The sequence below is a fragment of the Myxine glutinosa genome, chromosome 3 (assembly GCF_964187855.1).
Source record: "Myxine glutinosa chromosome 3, kmMyxGlut1.1, whole genome shotgun sequence".
NCBI classification, from domain to species: domain Eukaryota; kingdom Metazoa; phylum Chordata; class Myxini; order Myxiniformes; family Myxinidae; genus Myxine; species Myxine glutinosa.
The window spans coordinates 110048450-110059077 of record NC_136263.1 but is presented as its reverse complement, the minus strand read 5'-3'; the positions used below and the strand labels follow the sequence as shown (position 1 = coordinate 110059077).

The 10628-nt window shown below is 41.3% G+C and overlaps 1 protein-coding gene across 6 annotated transcripts in view; it reads left to right on the top strand.

Annotated features, from left to right (window-relative positions):
* Positions 1–10628, top strand: part of SYT1 (synaptotagmin 1) — a 730486-nt gene that overhangs the window by 466438 nt on the left and 253420 nt on the right. For 2 of the 6 annotated variants that reach the window (XM_078774463.1, XM_078774457.1), the window contains exon 1: positions 5672–5810. The exons of 2 other annotated variants lie outside the window; for them this stretch is intronic. The gene's annotated coding sequence lies outside the window, so the exon portion shown is untranslated. Of the gene's footprint in view, positions 1–5671; positions 5811–6201; positions 6363–10628 lie in introns of those variants that run through there. 2 more of the 6 variants (XM_078774455.1, XM_078774461.1) reach the window with 2 other exon arrangements.

The following is a 10628-nucleotide window of genomic DNA, read 5'->3' as shown; positions in this document are numbered from 1 at the left end:
TAACTACAAACCTGTAAACTTGACTTCAGTTGTGGGAAAGGTGTTGGAGTCGTTAATTAAGGAATGGATAGGGAACCTTTTGAATAATTTCCAACTAATTAATGATAGTCAGCACGGGATTACTAAAGGGAGTTCATGTTTTTAGTGGATGAGGGATGTGCAGTATACATAGTATTTCTAGACTTTCACAAGGCATTTCATAAGGTACTGTACCACATAGGAGATTGTTAGCTAAGGTGAGGGCTTGTGGAGAGGCTGGTGGATTAGGTAACTGGATTGGAAACTGGCTTAGTGATTCGGGAGCAAAGATTGCCTGGGAATAGGAGGATGTAAAAGTGGGGTACCTCAAGGATCAGGACTGAAACCATTATTATTCATAATTTACATCAACAATTTGGACAGTGCATGGGTTAAGAGTCGGCTTTCCAAATTCGCAGATTAAACAAGCTTGGATGGAAGGTAAATAGCAGAGAGAGGTGCTCAGATTCATGAATAACAATAATAATCTTTATTGTCCCATATTCAGGGAAATTATTATTTGGTGACACCGTAAGTTAACCATCATAAAAACAAGGGAATAAAAAACAAAATAAAAAGATATAAAATATAAAGTAGTCTAGATATTTTAATAGATTGGGCAAAAGATTTGCAGATGCAGTTTAAAGAAATGTAAGGTGTTGGGGATAGGTAGGAATAATATACTTCGGGGACAATACCACTCGCGCTCACCTGGTAGAATAAACAGTACACTACACTGACTAAGGGTATTTTAAACCAATTTGAATGGTTTCTAGAAGACAGGGCAGCATACAGTATAGAATCATACTAACATAATCATAAGACTTTAAACAAACAAAAACATACCTATTTTTGGGGGCAACCCCTACCCCTCTCCCCCTCCCCCCATCCTGTATACTTCCTCAGATCCCAATTTTTCTAATGACTTGAACAAACATTGCTATATCACGGGTGATTAAGGTTGTGGTGAAGTTAAATTGAAATTGTGTATGTATTTTCAGAGAAAAGAGCAAATACCTATTTTCGGGGTCAACCCCCCATTAGACCCCTCATGGCCCTATTTTTTTTAATCCTGTGAACAAACTTTGGTACATCATGGGTGATGAAGGTTGTGGTCAAGTTTCATTGAAATTGTGTGCGTAGTTTCAGAGAAGAAAGCAAATATCTATTTTGGGGGTTTAAACCTGGACCCACTTTGACCCCCCATATATCCCTATAAACTTCGAAGTTTCTTCATGCCGTGAACAAACTTCAGTACATCATGGGTGATGAAGGTTGTGGTCAAGTTTCATCGAAATATTGTGTGTAGTTTCAGAGAAAAAAGCAAATACTTATTTTGGGAGGTCAAACCTGGACCCACTTTGACCCCCAGTAGACCTCCTTAGACTTCGATTTTCTTAGTGCCGTGAACAAACTTCGGTACATCACTAGTGAAGGTTGTGGTGAAGTTTCATCGAAATATTGTGTGTAGTTTCAGAGAAAAGAGCAAATTCTTATTTTGGGGGGTCTAACCTGGATGCACTTTGACCCCCGATAGACCCCCTTAGACCCCAATTCTTTTTAATGCCGTGAACAAACTTTAGTCACAACACAACAAATATAATTTGTGCCAAATTTGGTCTCAATCCCATCAGCAGTTTCGGAGAAGACGTATCAAGTGTTTACAGACGGACTGACAGACGGACGGACAACGCGCCATCGCATAAGCTCCCCTGAACTTCGTTCCAGTTGAGCTAAAAATAGGGATTATTTAATGCAAGGGGCAGTGTTGGAGCATGTCAGACAGGAAAAAGGATCTGGGTGAGGTAAAAAATACCGTGGCAGGGATAGGCAGACACCACAATGCCAGGATGCTGTAGGTGAATCTAACATGGTGTTAGGTTCTATTCATAAGAGGATAAATAATATTGTTGTCTCCCCGGGGTTAACACCCCAAGATGACGAATGACCGAAACTATGCTTTAACTCCGAGGCGTATTTCAAACATTGGCGGGATTGTCTTTGGCGTGCGCAGGAAAGGCCCGAAGCCTTATCTAATCGGGAACACACGGGATTAATCCGAGCCCCACAGACACAGAAACACGACACCGTTGAAAATGCAACAAATAATGAATTTATTAAAAAACTAGAACGGGCACTCGGTAGAGCGCATACCTTCGCCGCAGCTACTGTTCTGTACTTGGCATGGGAGTGTAGGGAACAGAACAGTGAACAGTTTGGTGCTGATTTCATGCAAATCGGATAAGAATTGACCGAGTTATGACAAACAAGATCGGGCATTGAATTCTGAACATTTTGGCATTAGTTGCATGCCAATTGGATAAAAATTGACCGCGCTATGGTAAAAATACGATTTTGACCTTTTCGTGACCTTGACCTTGACCTTTGACCCGATTGCTCCCAAAATCTAATCAAATGTGTCCCGTATAATAACCAATCATCCCACCAAATTTCATGCAATTCGGTTGAATACTTTTTGAGTTATGCGAATAACATACACACACACACACACACAGACATACAAATAAATACACAGCGATCAAAACATAACCTTCCGCTTTTGCGAAGGTAATAATTGTAAACCAAATAAAATGAATGTGAGGTAAAATATATTTCCTAACTTGAGACGTCTCCACGCAGACTCATATACAGACAAGGGATAAATAAAAATAATTTCCCTTACTGTTAGGGCTGACCCTCAGCTCCTGCCCCAAAGTGTGTCGAGGGCGCGTTGGTCGTTGGTGCCAGTGTAGCCGCTTGCGTGGGATGCGCCCCGATAATGCCGCCGGAACCGTGCGTCGATAATGGCATCGAAACCGCATGTCAATAATGGCTCCGAAACCGTGGGTCGATAATTGCGCCGAAACCGCGCATCAGAAAACGCCCAGGCGTGAGCAAGCACTCAACCAGCCCTTCCTCGTTTCCACCGCCAAGTGCAACGCGGTCCCAGCCCCCCCCCCCCCCCAGAAAGACACAACAGTCCAACAACACTCCCCCCCCCCCTCCCCCCTCCTCCAACTCTGCAAAAACTCCACAATGCTCCGAAGGTTCTCTCCACGAGCGCGCACAAGAGGAGTGACCCTCCACCACAACGCCAGGACCAGAAGAGAGAGAATGTGACTGCCTCCAACGAATGCCAGGACAAAGAGAACAAGATGGCGAGATGACTTTCTTCTTGCTCTCCTCGCTCTCAAATGTTAGACCCTGACATCTCACTCTGTCCAATCACCGAGCGCTATTCCATCATCCATCACTCTGACCAATCACGAATCTTGGGGCGTGGTCTCCCTGTCATGAGTCGTCGGGGGCGGAGTCTAATCTCTGTTCGGGAATGTTCAGATGACGTTGGGGTTTAGTTGCCGATTGGCAAATGTGCTGGGTTTCTGGCGGCGTGGTGAGCGAATGAGTCCATTGCCTGGCCGGCTGAGTTTTATAAGAACATTAGGTAAAAATCACAGGGAGGCAAGCACGTACAGGGGAATTTAACCTGACAGACCCTACCTAGATAGCACAACTCCACTCCTCCATGTGGAGACACCTAAACACTTAACCGGACATTCGACCCTACTTAGATACATCGCAATGGCTTCTTCGTCTTCGTGACACTCTGAGCATGCTAATTTATACAATTCTGACTTTCCTAAGGTATTTCTTCGTTTACCCCCACAAACGTAACAATATCAATCAAGAGGTAGTGTTAACATTGTGTAGGAATTTAGTGAAGCCTCATCTAGAATTTTGGAAGCAGTTTTGATCACCACATCTGAGGAAGGACAAATCTGCCATGGAGAGGATTCAGTGTATGGCTACTTCATTGATTCTGGGCTTCGCTAGACTAAGGTATGAGGGGTACCTGAAGGAGACAGGCCTTTTGTACATGAGATCGGATGGGGATTTGATACAGATGTTTAGGATGATAAAGGACATTGATAGAATCAATACCATATCGTTTTTCAGCAGAATAGACCCTGGAGTGATATTACCAGGGGGCATAGCCTGAAAGTAAAGAAGAGGGGAATTAGAACAGTAATATGGTAAGGGTTTATCAGTCAGAGAGTGGTTAATGCATGGAATGGTGTCAATGGAAAGGTAGTGGCAGCAGAAAGATCATATAGATTTAAATTGGAATTTGATATGTATCTGCCTCGATGCATTGGAGATATAGGGCTACATGGATATTGGCAGGACTTATACTTGTATATAGTTTGTGAGTGGATGGATGAAGGTTTATGGTGTTGGTGCAGTGTAGGCATGATGGTTGCAATGGCCTCCCCCGGCCCCTTCTTTTATACCCTGAAAGGTGTCGGTGGAGGTTGAGTAGGTGGTGGGTCTTTCAGGCTAAAAGGGGTACGGTAGTGACTGAGTGTGGAAGATAAATGGCTAAGATGTGTTTATGGTTGTGGGTTTGAGCAGTGTATGTTACGAGGCAATTTGGCTGTATGTATGTGTGTGTGTGTGTGTGTGTGTTTTGTTGTTGAGTGGTGAAGGTTGTAAGGGTGGGTGATTGGTTGTGTGCTCCACCATATTTTTTTTTTTTCGGTTCTGTGGATTCTGGGAGTGGAAGCTGTTGTTTTGTTGTTGTAGTTTGTGTTCTTGCTGACTGGGGGTGGGGTGCGTGAGCATCCAAGTGTAGTTGCTGCATGCAAGGCGTATGTGCCCCTGCCGGCCCACCTTAGCTGACCATATCGAGGTTCAAGGGCCAAAACGGGATGATGCTGAGGACTTCGACTGATGACCCAGTCAATCAGGCACACTTGTGACCAGGTGTGTTTTGAAATTTTATGTGTATATATATTTTAAATCTCGAGGGGTGTCGTGAACTGTATGTAGCATATTTTCCCAGCTTTATTTTTGTCAGAATTTTCTCTGCGGGAATTACTGACAATAAAAAAATACAAATGCAAATCATAAAATAATTAAAGGAATTATCCAAACGTTAGTTGCTTCTGATTAAATTGTTCGGGTGTTTATCATATGTCTAGTGCAGCTGCTCTTCCAGTAATTTGCTTTAATGTCTAAAGAAAGCCACCGATGCAAATTCAATATTGCTAGGCAACTGCTGGTTGGTTACGGACAGATAACGTAGCCAGCTTTACTCATGGGTATACTGAAGAACTTAACAGAACCATATTGTGGACTGTGATTCTGGACTTCCACTAATGAAAAATTTTCCAAGCAGATTTTACTTATGTTTTATTTACGGTGAAAATGAGTCCGCTATAGTATGTCAGTCACCATGGTATACGATATTGTGCACTTAAGGGAGGGATCATAAGTTTGCAACTATATAACTTATTATATTGAATGACTGGATGTAAAAGGATGAGAGGAAACAGAAGGAAGATATTTCCATGGAAGACTTTGGAGGCCAGCTTTGATACCTCATATCGCATGTAAATATTTTATATTTGAGAAGTCATGACTGATAGTGAGTTCCAGACATTCAATAAACTGAACATCTTTCAATGCCTTGCTAAGGACAGGTGGGTTCGCTAAACAATCCTTCTGGCGGAACAAGATGAGAATGTGAGACCTGGGGAACTGCAGCCTCTACGTGTAGCAGAAATGAAAGAATTCTGTTTATAGCCATGCTTAACTGAATTCATATATGGAAGAGCTTGGCGAGGCCGGAATTAACTTAGCCTCGGATGTCACAGGAAGAGAGCTTGGTGAGCAGTTTGGGTTGCCATCGAGAAGCCTGTGATGTGTCCAGACACGCAGCCCTGAACTCCTGTTCCATGTTGAATAAGAGGGAGACAAAACGGAAAACTCAGCAGCAAATCGACAGTTGAGTAACTGGGACGGAATCTTAATTGATGCTCAAAGATCAAGTCATTTGAAAATAGGAAAAGACAATGTCATCAGCAATGATGCATTCCGAGGCTTTGCTTACAATCGGAAGTGAGTTTATTGGTCTGTAGTTGAGTGGATCTGTGTTTGCAACCTTATTTTGTGTGCGAGTGATGTTGTCCGTCTTCCAAGCAGATGGAAGGCAGCCAAATGTGAATTGCAAACTGAATAAAAGAACCAGAGGGGAAGCAAGCACACAGGCAGCATCTGGGTCTGGAGTAGAGATAGAGTTGAGACTGGGCAGAATTTTCTCTTTCACATGTCAAAAACTCAGTGTCTTGGAGGCAGGGGCAGTCGGAAGAAAGGGGGAGTGGATTGTCAAGGTGGGAACAAGAAAGATTGGTTGAATACAGTGACTTTGGTGGTCAACTTTCAGATTGTCTTGTTGCAAGTAGAGTATTGAGTGAAACTGTTTGCGGTGAGGAAGGGAATGGAGGAGAGTATACTCCCGAGGCAGACCGAACAAGATACCACAAGGTCTGACTAAGAGACAGGTAGGAGAGCTCCATTTCCTGCATTACCTGAGGATGGACACACATTTATTACAGTTCTTAAAATAAATGACTGAAGGTGTTGATATTACCAAATTAAAGGTACCCCTTTTGGATAGTGCGTCCCCATGATAGATCTCTTCCTGTCGTCTCTCATTTGTCCTCTCATCTGTCAATGTTGGCACCTTCCTCAACTCAATCGCTGCCATTGATGTATTCAACAATCGATTTCGTACTTTTACTTACCCTAACGCTTTTAAAAGTTCCACTGCTTGTGTTCCAGTAAATACAAATGCATTTTTGTATTTTCACAAACTTTGTGACTGTTCATGCAACTTCACAGGATCTGCTTCAGCATCTACCTTTAAATGATTATTATTTGAGTATTGTAGAGATACATAAACAAGTAATACTTTGGCTCCAATATGAGGTTCAACAATGAAGTATTATTCTCAGATAACGTGTGTCAGATCTCTTTTATTTCTCATTTTATTATAATAGAGACATCCAATGGTGGGTATCTGATTGCCTGTTGGTACTGGTGCTGCTGCATTGCTGGATAAGTCCGTAATCCTATAAACACGCTTATCATTTTGCCACTAAAAACAAAGTGTGAATGAACTTTGAACATCTTTGTGGTAACCATATCCACCGGTTTCCTTAACTGCAATTATTCTTCCCCCTATGTGCTGTGTGGTTTCTGCAAGTTTGTTTTTCATCCTCCACTTTATTTTTTCCATCATCTTGCTTTTCCTCATTCCTGTTTCTATCCTCCTTTTGTGATTTATTTGTTTTTTTCCCATCTTTGTTGTTTTCCTTTTTGTTAACTCGGCCACCAAAGGTGGATGGACGTTATGTTTTCACCCCTGTTTGTCTGTATGTTTGTCTGTCTGTTTGTCTGTGAACAAGATATCTCAAAACGTTGTGGATGGATTCGGGCGAAATTTGGCAGAGAGGTAGCGTATGTGACGAGGACTAAATTATTAGATTTTGGTGAAGATCCGGATTCGGATCCGGCTACTAGAATTTTTTAGTGTTTCTTCACCATTGGGAGATAGGGCCAAAAACGATACATAGCAGAATATCTAAAAAAAGTTATGGACGGATTTTGACGAAACTTGGTGGACCGATTGCATTTGTGACAAAGAAGAATTGATTTAATTTTGGTGAAGATTTGAATCCGGATCTGGATCAGACAATTTTTAAAGTGGTTTTTCACCATTGAGTGATAGGGCTAAAATTGATATTAAAAAAAGAAAAAAAAAAAAAATAGAACGATACGATATATAGAATATATCGATATATCGATATATCGATATATCGATACGATATATACGATATATAGATATATAGAACGATATATAGAACGATATTTCAAAAAGTTATGGACGGATTTGGACTAAACTTGGACAGGTTAGGTGTGTAACAAGACCGAATCGATTTAATTTTGGTGAATATCTGAATTCAGATACGAGAATTATTTAAACTTTTAAAGTGATTCTTCACCATTGAGAGATCAGGAGAAAAACAACATATAACATGATGTTTAAAAAAATCTGTGGGCAAGTTTTGACAAAACTTGGGGGATGAGTTGGTTTGGTGATGAGAACAAGCCGATTATATTTGTTTCAGGTCCGGATCCAGATCCGACCTATCAGTGGGATACAAAACGTAAACTGTTCAGCCTGGCAGAGTTATGCGCACTGCCGAGTGCCGTTCTAGTTTCAATTTGCATTGGTCGCATTCTAAGAATCTGTTTTGTGCATTCCAATTTCTGCAATCACTGTTGTATTTACATGTTGGTAGGTTTGTATTTTCATTCAATGTATGCTTCAAAGCAATCGATTCAGGAAAAAAAATAGACCTTGATCTTTTGCAGCTTTTGTGCTACTACCATCCAATTTGTTTAACAGACGTAGAGAAGCATTACACTCATGTTGTGAACATTTATGCAAACTAAAAGGGAGAAATAGTTATGTAAATACAGTTGAAATTGGTAAAACATCCAACACATATGAGGGAATGAGGCTCGGAATAAAGGTCTGCATAAAGACTAGGAATGCGATGCAATAGTCCAAGACATACCAAAAATAGTACAATGAAGCATATATGTACATTCCAGTAACTCCTCCTGGTTAAACTTCCAAAATCCAGGCTGACGGCACATCTCCACTCTTTTATTCTTCGCTTAGCCCATCTATGCAACCACCTGCCAGAGGCTGTTGTATCTCATCTTACCTCTGCAGCTTTGGGCAATTGCAGTGCACAACCATCTGTTGTCATCCTCAATTTTGAACCATGATCTTTATTAGCCCCATTGACCTTTCCTAACCCAACCCTCTTACTTTCTAGTTTCAGTGTTTCTTCCCCCTTCTTCCTTTCCTCTTTTCCTCTTCGTTAATTTCCTTGATGCTTGTTCCACTATCAGTTCTTCCTTTCTCTTCCATGAGCCTCGCTTCTGTAAAGAAAAATAAATAAATGAAAGATACATTTATATGACATACATTGGCAATTCTTGGACTGTTGTGAATATCTCGTTCTTGTAAATTTTTGAATTACCCTCGTAAAAATGAACCGCCTTAGACACCATTTTTCCCCGCAGGGCGGGGGTTGGCCTTTTTCGGGCACCGTGGTCCCCTTTTTGAAGCAATGTTTTATGGCCGGATGCCCTTCCTGCTGCCAACCTTGTTAGTCGCCTCTTGCGACACGCAGGGAATTACCGGTGAACTGGTGCTCAATTTGCCGACCTCAGAAGGATGACAAGCTGAGTCAACCCAGCTGTTTGACAATGGTCCAATCTGATTGTCTCTTCTTATTGCTTTGCTGATTGTGGCTTGGACTGGACCATGAGAGACATGCACTGTAAAGTGGTGCTTACGTAGCCACTTGTAACTTGTTAAGGGTTTGCTCAAAATTGCTTTAAAGTGTAATTGTCACCTCGTGCCACCAGTTTCTCACTTTCTCATCACACTTGCTGATTGTTGAGCATGTGACAATGAGGGATCACTGACTTACCTTGTCTACAAGCCTGGTATCATCAGTGCAGGTTTTCACACAAAGGCAAAATTGGCTTTCTATTTCTGTAAAAGGGAATAACAGTAAATATAATTAGCACTTGCTGAAGTTAATGTGTGTGTGTGTGTGTGTGTGTGTGTGTGTGTGTGTGTGTGTGTGTGTGTGTGTGTGTGTGTGTGTGTGTGTGTATGTATGTGTGTATATATATATATAAGAAATATATTTTTATTATTTGCGTTTAATCCAAAATGGCTGCCATACCAGGTGACCTATGACATCACAATTATCATAAAAACATTCTGCATGGGTGTCACTCCTACCCTGAAAGTTCGTCTCAACCGGACATGTGGTTGCCGAGATAAACGAGGTTTAGCCCATACAGAAGGACGGACAACCCGAAAACAAAACATAATGCCTCCGGCCACCTACAGGGGCGTAGCCATAAAAATTCCAAATTTTTTTTCTATTCACGATGTCCACTATTAAAAGAGAATGCTCAAAACCTGTTTGGAGTTTCCATTTGAGCACAGCTATTTGATAAAATAGGCATTTGGCTGTCTATGTTTGTCTGTGTCGCCATTTTTCTGAGATGGCCGAACGGATGTAGGTCAAACTTTCAGAGGTTCATCAATGAGTGCCAGGGAGTGTTGTCGGCAAAAAAAAAAATTTAAATTAAAAACTTCGTTTTTTTGTATTAATTTTTTTTTTTTTGCTTTATAGTGCCTGAGCCTTTGTACCTATATCAGAGGTAATATTAAATTATCCGAGATTAGTGTGTATATGTGTGTAATATCATATGAAATGTACATTTTTCCGTATTGGGTGCAGGGAGTGTTTTAGGCGTCCGCAAAAAAATAGAAAAAAAAACATTTGATTTCTTCAAAATGCTAACAGGATTAGAACATCACCAAGCAATGTTGGGTACTCCTGCTAGTACCATAAAAGATTAGGATACAGGGTTCATATATTCCACATACCAGTACAATGCTGATTTGTAGTGTTGACTAATGTCCTTAAAATTATGTAAAAGTACTATGGTGCCTCCTAATGCTCTTGTCCCACATATAATACATCTACTAACTCCTCCATGACCCTAACCTCACTAATAAAAAAGATTTAGAGTCCTTTTTATGGCACCACCCCGGAAGGTGGCCGGAGGCATTATGTTTTCGGATTGTCCATCCGTCCGTACGTCGTACATCCGTCCATCTGGGCTAAACATTGTTTTTCTCAGCAACCACATGTCCGATTGAG